The following is a 19,089-nucleotide window of genomic DNA, read 5'->3' on the forward strand; positions in this document are numbered from 1 at the left end:
ACGGCCAACTTTATTTGCTTTTTCGTCCTACAAAGCTAAACAGAAGGTTTTGCTTCAAGGTCGGAAGCTTAAAGAAACAAGCTGCACTATGAGTGAGGACTACTCCGCGCAGGTTCGCTTCGACCGAAGGCATCTAATTTCATTCGCCAAAAAATAAAAGCACCCCTTTAGGCTTCGGTTTTCTCGTTTTAATATTGGAAACCTCACCTACATCTTCCATAACAAGGCAAAAGAGGCTGTACAGTAGAATTCATAGCAAGACCACAAAATTTACCATTCTGCACACGTTGTTTTCTTCTGCTTGTTTTGGTTTCAATTTGATCCTCGCCACTGGCACCCCGCCGTGCCTAACGTTGTAATAAGCGTGTACGCTGATTCCTTCCCTTCTACGAATAAAGATTATTCGTCGTTTGGTCCCCAAGAGAAGGAAGTCGTCTCGTTTTATCTGCGGCACTTAGCGCCCCGGCCGTTGAGGCCTCACCGCGTAGGTCATGCGCGCCCGGCCGCCTCGCCGTGCGAGGCCCCGACACTACATCGTGGGAACTCGATACCACATCTTGACGACGAGGTAAAACGATTTTTGTTACAACTTGCTCTACGCTCTGTTTACACTTTTCTGCAGGCGGCCGGAGGCGAGACGGTACCGGAGGAGAGGAAGAAAGCTGTATTGCTGTCGAACTTGGGTTTCGAGGGTCAGCGTCTCTGCTACGACTTGACATCGCAAGTGGACCCCGATACACTACAGTTCCAAGAGATTATCCACGTGTTGGACAATCACTACGAAGGCAGCACGAACAGCCTCGTCCATCGCATTATCTTCAGAGACCGGCGACAGCATCCGGGAGAGTCTTTCCAAGAATACGTGACTTCGCTTCACCGCTGGCTCCCGCCTGCGCTTTTGGCGCTTGGCACGACGAGTCGCCCCGTGACCAAATTTTGCAAGGAGTCGCGTCAACAAAAATACGTGAAAGACTTCTCTACGAGGGACCATCGTTGGCGCTCAAAAAAGCAGAAGATATTGGGCTAAGTGTTGAAGAAGTTCACAAGGAACTTCAAGTTTTCACCGGGTCTACAGTACAGCGCGTTTCTTCTCCGCGGCAAGATGGCATCGCCAACCATCGCCTTCATCGCCCGGGTACTCAAGATGGCGGTCCGCGCCAAGCTTCTTCGACCACACAACTCCAAGTTGGCGCCCGACGACATGGCGGAAAGTCGCGATCATGGGAAGCCGACCAGCATGGCGCTCGGCAACAATTTTTCAAACCTAGTCAAGACGCCACTGTCCATTGATACCGGTGTGCATCAACGCAGCACACAGCGTCCGATCCAGGCTGTCCGGCTAAGCACGAACCTGCCGCGGATGCAAAAAGTGGGACATTATGCTACAATTTGCTGTTCACGGAACCAAACGCATCGCGCGTCTCCAGCCAGAGCTCAGCTCATTTCTTCTTCTGCTGAAACAGATTCGGAAGGTACAGCTTCTTCAGTGCTGACATACAAGCACCAAATGTCCGTCCAGCAACAATGTTCGCCGAAGTTCTCATTGGGAATACTTCAGTCAAGCTTCTCTTGGTCTTCTACTGTCTCGCTGATGAACAGCGCTACGTACAAAGAACATTTCAAGGTCTTTCCATTATCTGCTTCAAGTCTCCGACTCAAGAACTATTCCCCGCAAGAAATTTTGCATTCAGGACATTTTTCCGTGGTTGTGAAATACCGCAACAATTCTGCAGTCGTGACATTTCACGTCCCCGACCAAGGCACTTGTCTTCTGGGCCTAGACGTGATACAAGCCCTAAGCATCGACATTCATGGATCTTCTGTTTCGTGTCAGCAAGTGACTGAAACACCGGTTGTTCCAAAAATCAAGTGTTCGTCTCTACCGCAGAATGCTCCAGCGGAATTCGCTCATCTGTTCTCAGGTCAACTAGGACCTGTAAAGGCCTTCATCCATGACATTCGTCTACGACCTTCTGTTCATCCAGTTTCAGCGAAACTTCGTCCGCTACCTTTAGTTCTTCGTGAGCAAGTCTCCGCCGAACTACATCGTCTCCAATCAGCTAATACCTTCGAAGGACTGTCAGCGTCCGAGGGGAACGCTCTGATCGTCGTGGTTCGGAAAAAGGACGATACCATTCGACTCTGCGTCGACCTTCGAGAACCAAACAAGACGATTGTCGTCAACGCCTTTCCTCTTCCTAGGACGGATGAACTTTTGCATGGACTGGCTGATGATACTGCGTTCATTCTTATTGGTACAGGTTTTCCTCTCGTTTCACAACCGTCACTTGGATCATCTCCCGCAGAAGAATCCGTCGACGTTCCGTCTGACGTCTCGTCTCAGCCTGGGGCTCCTGAAGAGTCTCAGGACAACAGTGCACAAACTTCCAGCCCACCAGCCAACAGTGATAATTCTACTCCTCCTTCTCAACCAGAGTTAGTCCTCCGTAGATCTAGTCGATCTAAACCTCCAGCATGGCTTAATGCCTATGTTCCCAAGTAGTACTACTGCCTTAAAAAAATCATGCATTACTGGTGAGATAGTTCAGGTTGCTATATAAGCAGCATGTCTCCAGCATATAAGCAGCATATAAGCAGCATATAAGCAGCATGTCTCCGCAGAATATTGGCTCCAGATTGTGTCCTAGATCTTGCTGTCAAAAGCTATGAGTTCCCATAGCGATTTCAGAATGTTGTTGAACTTCGGATTCTCTTTCCGTGGATATCCCCAGCATGTTAGGAACTTCGTTTTATACGAGTTTCTCTTTCTTCATACGTCTGCAGAGGTTCGTCCTCCCATACGAATTCGGCCTCGTACGCAAAAAATACAAATGTCTGGTACTTTTCATGTTAGGGTAGGTACTTTACCTTCAAGTAAGGGTGTTACACGGACTCGCGTAGTCGAGAATCCGTTATGTCTGTTTAACCGTGCGCTAAGCAGTATTCCAAGTCAAAACGGTCGTGCAGCCGTGTACTCTGACTCAGGCTCACAGTGAGTGACCCCCAAATTGTTTCACCAAGCAGGTCACACGAATGTTCACGTTTTTTCATTCATGCAACCTTGTTGTAGAATGCTACCCAAGAATGGGTATGTCAGATATTTTTGTCAGGGTATAGATTTTGCAGTGTTACATTTTTTTCTTCAGTGTTTTCATGTAAAACTGTGCATGTCTGTGCTAGTTACATGCGTCGTGTTTTGGTTCAACCCAAGGGTGGGGGGAACCAAAACTTTATTCTTTAGAATAAGGTACCTACAGTTACGACGACATTGTCAACTGTATAATGTCTGTACTTAGTGCATTTCTGTACGTTTTTTCTAGTGATATTTTAAAGCAGCCACTTTTGCTTCTTTGGCGACGGAAGATACATTCAGTTGTTTTTTAAAGGGAGAGGTGATTGTATTCTGCTTGTTTTGGTTTCGACTTGATCCTCGCCACTGGCGCCCCGCCCTTCCTAACGTTGTAATCAGCGTGTACGCTGATCCCTTCCCCCTACGAATAAAGATTATTTGTCGTTTGGTCCCCAACAGAAGAAGTCGTCTCGTTTTATCTGCGGCGCCTAGCGCCCCGACCGTTTAGGACCTCACCGCGTAGGTAATGCGCGACTGGCCGCCTCGCCGTGGTAGGCCCCGACACGACATCGTAGGAACTCGATACCACACACGTCAACAAAGTTTGCAGCTTATAATCATCAACTGTCGCAGCATAAAAAATAAAGCAGATGAGTTCGCGCCCGTAATTTCTCTGCATTGTGCGGACATTATCATTGGCACTGAATCCTGGGTGGATGACATTTTTAATGCTAAAGTGTTCCCAATAGGCTACACGGTTTATCGCTGGGACAGAAACAGACACGAAGGGGGTGTATTCATACTTGTTTCAGGTAACTTGCAAAGCTGGTCGATCGATCTTTGCAACGTAGACTGCCAGATTGTCATGTGTAATGTAGCTTCACAAAGTGTGAGGACAATTACAATCGCCTTGTTCTACAGGTCCCCAGGAGGTGTCAGTGCAGCTATATTTAGCCTGTCTGAAGCACTGGCGTGAGTTTCTTATGACGTAGTTCTAGGGGGGTGGCTTCAACCTACCAGACGTGTCCTGGGGCCGCTGTCTACCGACCAATTTATCAAACTCATCGTTACATTCTGCATTGTTGGACGTCACAAGTAGCTTCAACCTAAATCAGCGCGTCCAGCCCCCAACCAGAGTTCCTGCTCTGTCATCCAGCACCCTCGATCTCCTCTTTACAAATGAAGCTGATCTGGTGTCTCCACCTATGTGCGATCCCGGTATCAGCTACCATGCTGTCGTTTTAACCCGTGATTCTTATCCACACCGAAACAGAGCTCGGCTTACCACAAAATTGATATACTTTTAGGATCAGGGAAACTACCACACAACGAAAAGTGAATTAATAGATTTTCTCCCAGCTTTCACAGAGGTTCGCGCCGAAAAAGATATTAACATTGTTTGGAGCTTACTGAAAGATAAATACTAGCACCAATTGCCGAGCACATACCATCAAAATTTATAACTGCCAATCGTGGGAAAGATAAATCATGGATAATTCCCGAAATCAGTCAACTTCTTAGAACAGAACCTCAGAAAAAGCAAAACACCAGTTACTTCAGGAAAATTATTTTCTGACCAGCTAATTTGTAAATAAAAAATTAGTGAAGCGAAGCGGCATTTTTTCAGTACTTTAGATGCAAAGATTCGGAATAATGACAAGATTATATGGAAGCTCGCCAAAAAAAAAACAGAAAAAAGAAAATTGGTACACAATGCATCACGTCCCGGAATGGCGCGATAACAAATGATGAATTGAAAGCCACTGCTTTCAACAACTATCTTAGATCCGCCTTTTCTGCTAATTCAGCGATGAACAATATTCCTTTACCGGCATGCACCTCAGTTCTTCAGGGAATTCCAAATGTCACTTATCAGTTCATGGTATTTTTCAATTCCCTACTAGCCTAGACACAAACAAAGCGACAGGTTCTGACGGCCTACACAATCGCGTACTGAAAGAATGTGCTAGCTATCTTAGCAATGTTCTTCTCACAATGTATCTAGCATCGTTATCTCAAGGAATCAGTGCCGGACGAATGGAAATTTGCTCAAGTAGTTCCTGTTCATAAGAAAGGACAAAAATAACTTGGAACAATACCGCCCAATTTGTCTCCTATGTGGCGCTTCAGAAATTGATGTGTGGCATTTAATGGCGCAAGGGCCAGCTATGGCCAAAGAGCGCCATGACAAATGGTAATGAATGCTTTATGAATTATGATTGAAGTGATTAAATTGAGTTACAAATGTAAAAGTAATGTGGCTGTAAAGAGGCCTAAGAACGGGTGGCTGTAAACTGCGTAAAATATAATGACAATGATTCATGACAAAGTAAAAGGTGTATAAAAGTTTCACTACGATAAAGTGATCTAACAAGAGACATACAAGAACTACTGCCTCCACAGGGCTCTTGAAGTAGAGATCTCACAGGCACGTTCTATAAAGACTAATGCCACTGCAGCTACGCATGACCCGGCCAAATTACTTCTACCATGTTAACTTCAACTAAAAAGCTAAAGACTGTTTTCAAGTTAAAAAGCCGTTCGTTACTAAGAAAAAATGCTGGATGGAGTGGAATATGCTCGCGATACACAAAATGAAAATACTTTTTACGCTCCCTTTCTTCTCGCTGCACTGGATGAGCACATAGCGAACTGTAAGTCTGTCCCCACACTTTCGACATGACGGAGGATCACTTCTAGTAAGTAGGTAAGAGGGGGTGCCGAAGGTATGACCTATTCTTAAACGACAGAGGAGAACGTCCTTGTATCGTGCTGTTTTCTACGATATCCAGTGCCCTAATTTAGGTTTGATAAAATGCTGTTTATTGGATACCTGGGTATCCCACTGTGTCTTCTAGTGCTTCTTCAGCTTATGCCGTAAGTATGGTTTAATGTCTGTGGCTGGAATAGGCATGCTTATGTCAGTGTCGCTAAAAGCTACTGAGGTAGCGTTCTCGTCAGCATCTTCGTTGCCTTTTATGCCACTGTGTCCAGGTACCCAGCATAGGATGATGACTTGTTTCCCCATATAGGCTGATCATTCGCAATGGAAAGAGTTCGTTAAAGACAGTGTTACTATATTTTCGTAAACTGATTAGGGCTCGGACTACGCTCATTGAGTCCGTGAACACAATAGCCTAGGGAGATTCGTTTGCGTTATGTGTTTTACTGCAGAAAGGATCGCGTATGCTTCGGCTGTGAAAATACTGGTATATGGGTTAAGTGTACCGGATAGTAAAAACGATCCTCCTAGAGCTGCGTAAGCCACACCAGCAGGAGACTTTGAAGCGTCTGTATGAAATTCAGCACAGGAATACTTCTCCTGAAGCTCAACGAAATGTGAATGTATATGTGCCTCAGGTACTCGTTTTGATATTTATACAAAAGAGATGTCACATTCGACAGTCTGCCACTCCCAAGGTGGTGGAAGCCGAGTAGGAACCATAAGGACATTCTCTAGAAGGGGGACATCTGTTTCTACTGACAGTGCTTCCAACCGGAGGGACAGAGGAGGCCTAGTGGCCAGGTGGTTACGGAACAGCATGGCCGTGGACAAGTCGCGATTAACTGAATGGCATGATTGATGTAGATCTGATTTCACCTTCAGGGCGTAGGAGAAACTTAAATATGTCCTTTGGAGATGTAGAGACCATTCGTAGGATACAACTGTACAGGCTTTCCACAGGGCTAGTCCCGAACACACCTGTAGCAAGACGGATACCCAAGTGGTGGACGGAATCCAGCACCTTCAGAGCACTAGGCGTAGCAGAGTTATAGACAATGGCTCCGTAATCAAGTCGTGACCGTATCAGACTTTTGTACAAGTTCAAGAGACACCTTCTGTCACTTCCCCAAGATGTGCAGGACAAGAGCTTGAGCAGATTCGTTGTCGTCAGGCACTTCGCCTTCAAATATTTCAAGTATGGGACAAAAGTTAATTTAGAGTCTAAAATGAGGCCTAAAAATTTATGTTCATGGCTCACGGATAGCCGTTCTCCATTGAGATCAATAACGGGATCCGGTATTACACCTCTTTTCTTCTAGAAGAGGATGCATGTGCTTTTTTGGGGGTTTAGTTTAAAATGGTTTTCGCCCTACACTTAGACAATTCATTCAAACCAAGCTGTACTTGTCGCTCGCAGATACTAAGATTACACGATTTGTAACCTATTTGTATGTCATCCACATATACAGAATAAAACATTGTACGTGGCTATGATAGTATGGAGCGAGTTCATTTTTACAGCAAATAGAGTACAGCTTAGCACTCCACCCTGTGGTACGCCAGTCTCCTGAGTAAATGGACGAGACTGGACATTACCAATCCGAACACGGAATGTGCGGTTCGAGAGATAACTTTGAATTACGTTCAGCAAGTTTCCTCGGATACCCATTCCTGCCAGATCACGAAGTATTCTGAAGCGCCAAGTGGTATCATATGCTTTGTCCATATCTAAAAATACCGATAAGAAAAACTGCTTGTGCACAAAGGCATCACGGATATTTGTTTCGATGCGGACAAGGTGATCTATTGTGGATCTACCTTCCCTGAAGCCACACTGCAAGGGATCTAGTGTTTTGTTGCTTTCAAGAAAATGGATCAGGCACCGGTTAGTCATTTTCTCAGAACGTTTGCATAGGCAACTTGTTATAGCTATAGGCCTGTAACTGCTGACTGAAGTCGGGTCCTTTCCCTCTTTGAGAATAGGAATTATTATTGCCTCCGTCCAGGCGGACGGAATATAGCTGGCAGAGAATATGGCGTTGAAAAATGATAGGAGTGTGTTGTGTGCTTCAGGGTGTAAGTGTTTGATGATCTCGTAAACCATTCGATCGTTTCCAGGGGCCGATTTATTACAGCAATTTAGTGCAGCCTGTAATTCCGGCATGTTAAAGGGACGGTTGTAAGATTCATTTATTTTTCCTTTCCGATCCAGAGGCTGTCGCTCCGCTTGTTGCTGGTATCTCAGGAATGTACCTGAGTAATGAGATGAACTAGAAATGTACTCAAAATGTTCCCATAGAGAATCAGCTTGGGCCTCAAGAGTGTCTCCTTGCGTATTCACTAATGGTAGAGGATGAGTTTCACGGCATTTTATCTCGTTTACCCTGGTCCAGGCTTTTCTTTCATCTGTATAAGAATTTATGCTAGATATGTATCTCTGCCAGCTTTCCCTTTTGGCACGGCGGCGCGTTCTTCTTCCTTCCGACTTTATTTTCTTGAAGCTGATGAGATTCTCTGTAGTCGGAGAGTCGCGGAGGTGATTCCAAGCCTTATTTTGTTTCTTTCGCGCTTCCCTACATTCATCGTTCCACCAGGGTACACGTCGTTTGGAAGGCGATCCATTTGTTTCGGGGATACATATGACGCCGCATCAACAATAAACGCTGTCGAATACGCCACTGCACCATCGATAGGAAGTGTAGAGATGTCTTCCCAGTTCATGCGCGTGAGTTCTTTATAACGCTTCCAGTCGGCTGACTCGACTTTCCAATGGGGGACGCGTGGAGAGCACTCATCAGCTTTTGTTAATTCTATGACAATCGTAAAATCGTCACTCCCATATGGATTCTTAATCACGTTCCACTCTAGGTATCGCACAAGTGTACTAGATGCAATGCTTAAATCGATAGATGAATATGTATTGTTTGCCACGCTGTAAAATGTAGGCTGTTTCTTATTTAGTAAGCATGCACCTGTAGAGAGGAGGAAGCTTTCTACTAAGCGCCCTCTAGCATCACAGCGACAATCTCCCCAAAGGGTCTGGTGTGCATTAAAATTGCCTATGACAATATAGGGCTCGGGCAGTTCATAGATGAAGCTGTGAAATTCTGTTTTTGATAGATTGTAGTACGGGGAGACGTATAAAGAGGTAATTGTGACCAGCTTATTAACGAGTACTGCATGGACAGCAACTGCCTCTAGATGCGTTTTAAGCTGTATTTGCCGGCAAGCAAGACCTTTACCTTCTACTATTGCCACACCGCCCGACGAGGGAAGGGCATTGTTGCGGTCTTTTCGATAAATGGCAAACTGCCGGAGAAAGTTTGTGTGGGAAGAATTAAGATGTGTTTCTTGGACACAGAGCACCCTTGGATTGTACTTATGTAGGAGCTCCTTAATGTCATCTAGATTGTGGAGTAAACCTATAACATTCCACTGCATTATCTGTGTATCCATTTTATGGATGTTTTGTGCTGTGTGTCTAAGAGACGTAAATTAGGCTAGCTCACGAGGCCTTTCCAGGCCCCGTGATGGGGGTTTCCCCTTTCTTTCCGGCGTGCTGGAGGGAGCTGCGCCGTTCTTTGGGCGTCTGAGACGCCAGTGTTTTACTTGTATCCATCACCTCGTCTGAGGCGGTGGATAGTGCCCGCTGAGCGGGCACGTTCGCGGGGGTTTCGGGCCTATCTACATGGGCAGTGGCCCTGGACCCGGCAGGCCCGCGGGTCTGCTGGCCCTCCTTGGCAGGGGGCGGAACAGCACTGGCTGCTCCAACCGGCGGGATGGGGGGAGGGGGGGGGGGGGCTAATGGCGTGACCGCCATCACACTTCGTGCGACTTGTGTGGTTGCCAAATGATGTGGCACAGCCCCCCGGTGCGCCACATCGGTGTAAGACGGACTATACTGGCTGTGCATAGAGAAACATTTGCGTGCCTCTTGCAATGAAAGGTTAAATTTGATTCTGAGTTCAATGATTTGCTTTTCTTTTTTCCAAGACGGGCATGAACGGGAGTAAGCGGAGTGATCTCCGTCACAGTTAGCACAGTGGGTAGTGAAAGTGCAGGTGTCAGATAGGTGCACATTGGATGCACATTTTGCCCAAATGGTACGCCCTCAGCAGGTTTGCGAACCATGCCCGAACCGCTGACACTTGAAGTATCGGCGTGGATTCGGGATGTATGGCCGTACACGTAGCTTGCAGTATCCAGTTTCGATTGAGTCTGGTAGGTTACTTGTTGCAAAGGTAATGATTATGTGTTTTGTTGGGATTTGCTTATCGTCGCGTCTGATGGTTATTGAACTTTTACTACCTTCTGGTCTTGCCACCCCTCAAGTAGCTCGCTCTCACTAAGATCGAGCATGTCATCTTCAGAGACGACACCGCGGACAGTGTTCAAGGATCTGTGTGGGCCTGCTCATACAGGAATGTCTCCAAAAGCAATCAGTTTTGACAATTTGCTGTACTGGGTCTTGTCACGAACTTCAAGAAGAAGGTCGCCGCTTCCCATCATAGTTACTCTGTAGCCTGGGGCAAGTGATTCTGTCAACGATTTTGCCACAATAAAAGGAGATATCATGCGGACTGTGTTAGTTTCGTCATCACATCATCTCGCCCTACGGGCAACCATGGTGGGATGCGAAAGCATCGCGGGGGGTGCGCATTGAGTTTGTTTCGTTTCACTTGGCAACAGAACCCAATGAAAGTTAGAGTGAGAGAATGTATTGAGAAGAGAGGAGACGTTTGTACGGGGTGTTGCTGCTCTGGCCGCTGACTCGCGTTGCCTCGTCGCTTCGGGATCGGGAGCTGCCGCTCGACGCTGCCGTTGCGCTTCGACTTTCCGAGGCCGGAGTTCGGGGTCAGCTTGATAACGCTGACGTTCCACTTCAGCGTGCCGAGCCCGTATTGCTTCCGTAGAAGTTTCCTGCCGACGTTGACGTTTACGTTCGGCTTCCCTGACCCGAAGTTCGGGGTCGTCTTGCCGACGCTCACGTTTACGTTCGGCTTCCCGACCCTTCCTCTGCTCCGCAGTGGTGGCGCTGCCGCTGCAACTAGCACCGACGTTGGCGTTGTTCATGGCGTTTCGCACATTGTTGCACGGAGATAGAATGACGGAAGCACACCGAACGCGCGCTTCATGCGGCGCCGCGACACTTGCGCCGCCTACCGGCGTACCCTTAGAGAGAGAGTGAGAGAGTGAGAGAGAGTTATATGCAATGATTTGCTGCGCCGCACCTGTGCCGGAGAGGGGGAGAGGGGGGGGAGAGCGCTCACCTGCGTAGGAGAGTAGAATGAGGGAGAGTTGCGCATGCGCAGTATAGGTGCGGACGCCGCAGAACGGACACTGCCCCGAGCATAAGATGCTCTCGCATCTAAAACTTGAGGGTTTCATCGGTACGCCCCCCCCCCCCCCTTGAAGGAGTAATCAGGTAGTGAAGGGAAATAGGATTCCATCAATAAGATTACTATCACTATCAACATAGTATCTTCTCGTTTTCCTTTGCCAACCTTTGTTTTTCCTAGGGGATTTTAACTATTCAAACATAATGTGGAACACCCTACTACCATTACGTCTTTCGCCATTCTCGCAACAAGCTGATGACTTTGTTAATTTATGATCCGTTTTTTCTCTCGCACAGTTAGTCACTCAGGCCACCAGGGTTTCAAATAATGTAGCTAACACCCTCGACTTGGTACTTACAACACATGCTGACCTCGCTTCTCATATCACATACTTACCAGAAATTAGGGACCACCTGTCGCTCAACTTAAAATTAACGCTCCTATCCCTAATAAGTCCAAACACCGGAAAACTATACGCGATTATCAGAAAGGCAACTTCGTAGCAATAAATAATGAACTGCCTCATTTCTATGACTATTTAGTTAAACATTTAGACGATCGTTCAGTCCAATCTAACTGGGATTTGTTTGCAAGTACAGTTCACAGAATAACTGAGAAATACATCTCTAACCGCACAATCATTTCAAATGCGCAAGCGCCATGGTATGCCAGTAATCTAAAGCGCTTATCTCACCGGAAAAAGCGCTTCTATCACTTAGCGAAATCATCTCCCTCCGATGTGCGTTGGGCAGCTTATAAATCCGCTTCAGGTATCTATCTAGCAGCTCTAAAGACTACTAAAGACAACTACTTGTCTAGTACACTACCCGAAATAATAAAAACAAATCTTAAAAGTTCTGGAAAATAATAAACCCATCAACTAATAATGCTATTTCATTAGAAGATTCATCTGGAAATGCTGTTTCCGAGCACAGATGTGCGACCATACTAAACGATTCATTTACAAGTCAATTTTCGAAAACTGGGAATGTTGAACCTCTTAACACATACCAGCACAAATACTTACCAATGCATCCTGTAATTGTTGAAGTACCTGGAATTAACAGGTTTATAGATAGCTTACCGTATCATTCATAACCTGGTTTCGATTGCATTAACAATAAATTCCTTAAAAGCACTATCCTCTTTAGCTCCATGATACTGGCAAAAATTTTCCAACAATCCCTGAACTCATGTGAGCTTTCAAAGGAATGGAAAATTGGGAAGGTGGTTCCAATCTTTAAATACGGCCCCCGAAACTCACCTCCTAATTATCGACCCATATCCCTTACAAGTAGTAGTTGTAAACTGTCAGAGCCTGTACTTTTCACCAATCTGGCGAACTTTCTAGAGTCTAACTCATATTTCACTACAGCACAGCATGGCTTTCGAAAATCATATTCCTTCGAAACTCAAGTAGTATCCTTCACCCATCAGCTGCACCGTATCCTGGATCGCTCATCCTGCGCTGACTGTGTCTTCTAGGATTTTAGTAAAGCATCTGATAAAGTTTGCCATAATCTACTACTTTTTAAACTGAGCTTACTAAATATCGACCCTAACCTTCTAAAATGGATAGAGCATTTCCTTACAAACCGTTTCCAATTCGTCACTGCTAACGGTCATAACTCTCCACTTACTGAAGTACAGTCAGGTGTACAACAAGGGTCTATGTTGGGACCACTATTATTTCTTATCTATATTAATGACCTAACTGTACAATATCCTCTAACATACATCTGTTCGCAGATGATTGTGTTATCTTCCGGGAAATTAACAGCTCTGATGATACTTTAACACTCCAATCTGATCTGGACAGTGTAGTTGACTGCTGTGGGAAGTGGTTATTAGAATTAAATATTAAGAAATGTAAAATAATGCGCGTATACAGATCTAATTCTACTCCTAGCACCTATCATCTCAACAACGTTACCTTAGATTTCGTCATGTCATATAAATATCTCGGTGTACACATTACGAATAACTTAAATTGGACCATTCATATAGAGTACGTCATTAACAATGCTTAACGCATGCTCGGGTACTTACGGCGCAAGTTTTCGAAAACAGCGTCTACCTTAAAACTACAGCTTTACAAGACTCTAATACGCTCGAAACTTGAATATGCATCTGCAATATGGGATCCCAGTCACGTTAATCTCATTACCTCACTTGAACTAGTGCAAAATAACTCTACCCATTTTATTCTTTCTAATTATAACCGTACCGCGAGTATAGCCTCAATGAAAAATAACCTAGCACTTATTCCATTAGCTAACCGCTGCAAAGTCGCCCGTCTTTCGCTATTTCATAAAATTTTCCATCACACCACGATTCACGACGAATGATAATGCAGCCTCAGTACTTTTCAAACCGCGTCGATCATCGCAGTAAGGTGGGAATTGATTCATGTCACACGAAGTCTTTCTTTCAGTCTTTCATCCCCCGTACATCGCAGGAATGGAACCACCTTCCCTTAAGTATCGTAGCCATCACCGATAACAAACTTTTTCGCGAAACATTAGCTAACATTGTATAATCAGGAGAATCATTGTATTACCAGAACTCACTGCACTGGTTCGCTTGATTTGTTTTTCTTTGCTACTCTGTAACCACTCCCCTCTTTAATGCCATATGGCCCTGAGGGTATTTTAAATAAATAAATAAAGATAAATTACTATATTCGGCAGTGATGGCCGCCACCCACCATGGAGCCGAACTAGGGGATGACACAGGACGAACTATTCAGTTCTGTGCACGCCAGCGGTGCATCCCCACTATAACCAAATACCTATACCCAAGGCTGGATATAACGCACAACGTTAACCCTTGATACCCATGAAGGCGGAAGTAAGAAAATAAAGAGAGGACAGGAAAGATTGAAAGTGAAAGAGAAAGACGAAGATTGGAGAGATACACAGGAAAAGGTAACTACCGATTTCCTCCGGGTGGGTCAGTCCGGGGGTGCCGTCTACGCAAAGCGGAGGCCAAAGAGGAGTGTTGCCTCCACCGAGGGGCCATAAAGGTCCAAACACTCGGTATTGAGTCAACCCCCAGGATCCCCTTTTCCCCGGACACGGCTAAGCCGCGCACGGGTTCACGCGGGCGGGTCCAGCGCCCATGTGCTCGGGTACGTGGTGTCGTAACACACCAAACGCCTGCTGGCGCAGACGCCCCTGCGGGGCGCTTCGAAAATTATGGAACACATTGTATACAGCAACCTAATAAGGTACCTGAACTTGCAAAACCTTTTTTACGCAGAACAGCATGGTTTTCGCGCCGGATTTTCTTGTGACACACAGTTAACGGAATTTTCTTTCAGTATAACTGCATGAGATCAAGGTACTAGCGTTGAGTGTTTGTTTTTAGATTTAAAAAAAACATTTGATCGAGTACAGGATTTTATAATACACAAACTTCAGCATTTAAAAATTCCCGCAGACCTAATAAACTGGGTAATTAACTACTTCGTACATCGCAGACAGATAACAGCTATAAATGCATGTTGCTCATATGCTGTTCCAGTCACGTCCAGAGCGCCGCAGGGGTCGGTTCTTAGCCCGTTATTATTTCATATTTTTGTTAACGATATTGCTAAAAACATCCAGTCGAACCTACGATTGTACGCAAATGACTGGTTTAATTGTTTACTGCTCCATAAACAATCCAATTGACAGCAAAATCCTTCAAGAGGACCTTAATAAAATGTCGGACTGGTGTGCCACTTGGTGCATCACACTAACAGAATGAAAATGCAACTACGTGTGCTTTTATAGAGAAAAAAACTGACGTCTCCCATTCTTACAGGCTGAATATTTCGACCATTTTGAGCGTAACAGAGGCCACGTATCTAGGCGTTCACTTCTCATGCTATATTACTTGGCACATTGCCGAGATCGCCGCAAAAGGGAATAACACACTGATGTTCCTGGATCGAAATTTTCACACCGGCCTGTCCTTTGGCAACCAGGAAGTTAATATACACGACATACGTGAGGCCTATTCTTTAGTACGCATACACGATATGGGGCCTTTATCAGGACAACCTTAAATACATCCCAGTGCGCGTACAAAACCTAGCGGCCAGCTTTATCACTGGGAGCTATCGCAGATCTAGTAGCGTCACATAAATGAGAATACGCCTGGCGCTTTAGACGTTAGCCGAACGTCGGCATTGCTTGCTCCTGAATTTTTTCATTGGATCTTTTACAACAACACTGGCATTATTAAATCAAAATCCATGCTTAACCCGCATTACATATCCCATCGCCGTGAATACACATTAAAAGTAAGGCCAATGACTTCATGAATGATCATGGTAAAATATTCTTTTTTCCCAAAAACCAGCAATGATTGAAATGCTCTGCCTAAGGACACCGTTTCGAAAACATCAAATTCAGCATCATTCAATGAACTGCCTGACATGTAATCAGTTCGTTTGTTTTGATGTTACTTTTCTCGCGTTTGCTCACCTTCTATACATATATAAGAGTGTATATGTGCGTACATGTGTTTATATATTTATGCATGCACATGTATGTATATATATATAGGAAAATCAGAAGCACAACTTCGCGGTTATCTTATAGGTTTATTATTTACCCAACAGTTTCGGTCGGTGGGATACAGGAAATTCTCGCAACAGTCTTTTTATATCTTCAGGTAGAGAGAGAAAAGGCGCCAAAAAGAGTGAGAAAGGAGAGATAGAAAGAGCAAACAACAACAAAAAATAAATAACTAAACAAATAAAAATCCCAGGGAGAGAGCCAATGGCAGGGAGATTACTTGTTGGTAACGGGGTTCTTCAGGACGCGTGCTTGTCATTATTGGCAGCGGATAAGTGCTTGATAGGGTCCCCATTATGGGTCGCTGTTAAGCGTGTTTGACATGCACATTTGTCGGACACGCCTGTCGATCATGTTAAGTTGAACATGCAAAAAAAAAGAGAGAGAGAGTTAAAGGAAAGACACCAAGACCTGGTCGTGCCAGGCAAAGCAAAGGGCAAGGTCGCTGTTTAGCGTGTTTGACATGCACAATTGACGGACACGCCTGTCATGTTGAGTTGACATGAAAAAAAAAAAAAAAACCGGAGAGTTAAAGGAAAGACACCAAGACCTGGTCGTGCCAGACAAAGCAAAGGGCAAAACACAAGAAACACGGAAGAAGAAGAAATAACCTGCAAATATAATAGGCACAGCGTGGCGAAATAAGCATGAAATTAAAAAAGTAGGGGCAAAACACGAAGAAGGAGAAGTAGCCTGCAAATATGACAGTAACAGCGTGGCGAAATAAGCATGAAATTAAAAAGCAAGGTACAATAATGTGGGTGGTTCGGTCCGCTCCCCCACTGGGGTAGTGGGCATTCTTTCGACATCACACACGTGTTCGGCTTGCGTATGTGGGGATTAAGTTCTGATTTTAGCTAATTTAACTTATGGACAAAAGAAACGAGAGGTTTCCCATGTGTTCATTTATGCCGTGCGTGATTGTTCTAAATTTGTGGATAAAATATGACTCTCTTTGTTCCCGTTCACGAGAAGAGCGGAAGCCTGACTGGAGAAGAGTGGCACGTATTTTATCAAATGAATGCTCAGGCAGACTGATATGTTTTGAGAATGGGAGATGTGGTAGTGCGCGAGTGTGAGCTCTGTGGTTATTTAGACGGAGTCTGAACGCGGTTCCAGTCTGGCCTATATACTGTTGGTCGCAGACTTCACAATGGAGCACGTAGATCACATTGCTGCTGTCACAATTTAGAGGTTCCTTAATTTTTAATGTGAAATCAGAGGAGGTAGCCTTAGCAAGACATGTTGAAGTCATGTGCTTGCAGACCTTGCAGCGGGGTTTACCACAAGGTCTGCAGCCTGATTCTATGTTTTGAACCATGGTTGTTCTAGCTCTGACGAGGATATCTCTTAGATTCCTTCCCCGGCGATAGACAACTCGGGGTGGCTCTGTAAAAATTGAAGACAAACGTGTGCTCTGCTGAATGATATTAAAGTGTTTGGCTAGGATGTTGTTCACGTGCGGTAATGTAGATGAGTAGGTGAGGATAAGGTTGGTTTGGTTTTTCGGAAGTCTGCGACCAACAGTATATAGGCCAGACTGGAACCGCGTTCAGACTCCGTCTAAATAACCACAGAGCTCACACTCGCGCACTACCACATCTCCCATTCTCAAAACATATCAGTCTGCCTGAGCATTCATTTGATAAAATACGTGTCACTCTTGTCCAGTCAGGCTTCCGCTCTTCTCGTGAACGGGAACAAAGAGAGTCATATTTTATCCACAAATTTAGAACAATCACGCACGGCATAAATGAACACATGGGAAACCTTTCTTGATAGGTATCTTTCTACTTTTCTTGTGGAGCACCAAGGTAGCTGTGGAATCCTCGTAGATGTTTGCCAAGATATTCACGCATGCCTCCTGTACTCCTTGATTACGCAATGCCTCTATGACTTCTGGTATCTCTACTGAATAAAATGCCTTTTCATAATCTATGAAAGCCATATAGAGAGGTTGATTGTACTCCACAGACTTTTTCATTACTTAATTGATGACATGGATATGATCCATCTTAGAATATCCCTTTCTGAAGCCAGCCTGTCCTCTTGGTTGACTGAAGTCAAGTGTTGCCCTGATTCTATTGGAAATTATCTCGGTGAATATACTCGTATAATACAATACCGAGAGCAAGCTAATGGGTCTATTATTCTTCAATTCTTTAGCGTCTTCTTTCTTATGGATCAGCATGACGCCGTAGTGACGCAGCAAATGCTACACGCTATCCGCAAACGCAACACGCCTATTCTAAAACTCTTCATTGCTGCATGCCCCAACGCTAACACCCGCAAAGCTCTTTGGGGCCCCAAACTTTAGGGGCCCCAATTCTAAAACTTTATTAGCCATCAAAATGGTTTGCTTTTTGACAGTAACCGGTTTTCATAGCATCAACACTGTTATCAATTTGTTGTTTACCATTGCTCTTTGGGTGCCGTAGCGGCAGTTACCATTTCGAGCGAGTTAGTTCGGGACGTGCTCGTCGCCGAAAACGACTGCGCGCTTCTTACACTAGTGTGCCGGTTCGCGCAGTAATCTCTTAAAGCTCGGCTTACACCGATTAAGACAGTGAGTGGCATCTGTTGCCTGTCCCTTTTAGCGCATGTTCTTGGCGTGCTAGAGACCTAAGATGGCGGCCAGGTTGATGTCAATTGACACTATATAGATAGTGTGTGTCCCAGCTAATCCAAGCCAAGCTAATTGAAAAACAAGAACAGAAAAATGAGAAAACAAGAAAGGACAATGAGACAAATAACGCGAGATATCATAGCGCGAAAGACTTGTTTTAGCTCATCAAAAAGGAAGCCGTAAGCATGTCGCCGTCGCAGATCGCTGGACAGGTGAAGTTCTACGCTGTAGGCAGAAATAACGTGAGAGATCGATGACGCTGAACATTATTTCGTGTTCACGACAGCTAAAAAGCAGGGTTCGTAGTTAACATTACTGTAAATAAGTAAAAATAATAACTTCGTACTATCTGTCATAAAATAAAAGCACCGATTGCGCCCTCTGCAGCGATTCGCTGGAACATAAGAGCTTCCGGGGCCAATCAAAAAGTGTTCTGTGCAAGCATGATGTCGCTGGTGTTGATCTGAATGGCCGACCCTCATGGCCGCGGCACGGACATTTGTTACGACAGGCTGTGCAAAAAAGGATTGCAGTAGCCGAATGTGGAAATGTATACACAAATAAAATTGCAACTAGAAATAGCTATATTTGGCTACGAAATATTTTGCACTTTTTTTTGTTTGGCTACATTTGGGCTACAACTTCTCTAGTTTTATTGCGATAGCAATTATCATCATCATCATCATCATCATCATCATCATCATCATCATCATCAGCCTATATTTATGTCCACTGCAGGACGAAGGCCTCTCCCTGCGATCTCC

Source organism: Dermacentor silvarum, chromosome 6, assembly GCF_013339745.2.
Source record: "Dermacentor silvarum isolate Dsil-2018 chromosome 6, BIME_Dsil_1.4, whole genome shotgun sequence".
Classification (NCBI taxonomy): Eukaryota; Metazoa; Arthropoda; class Arachnida; order Ixodida; family Ixodidae; genus Dermacentor; species Dermacentor silvarum.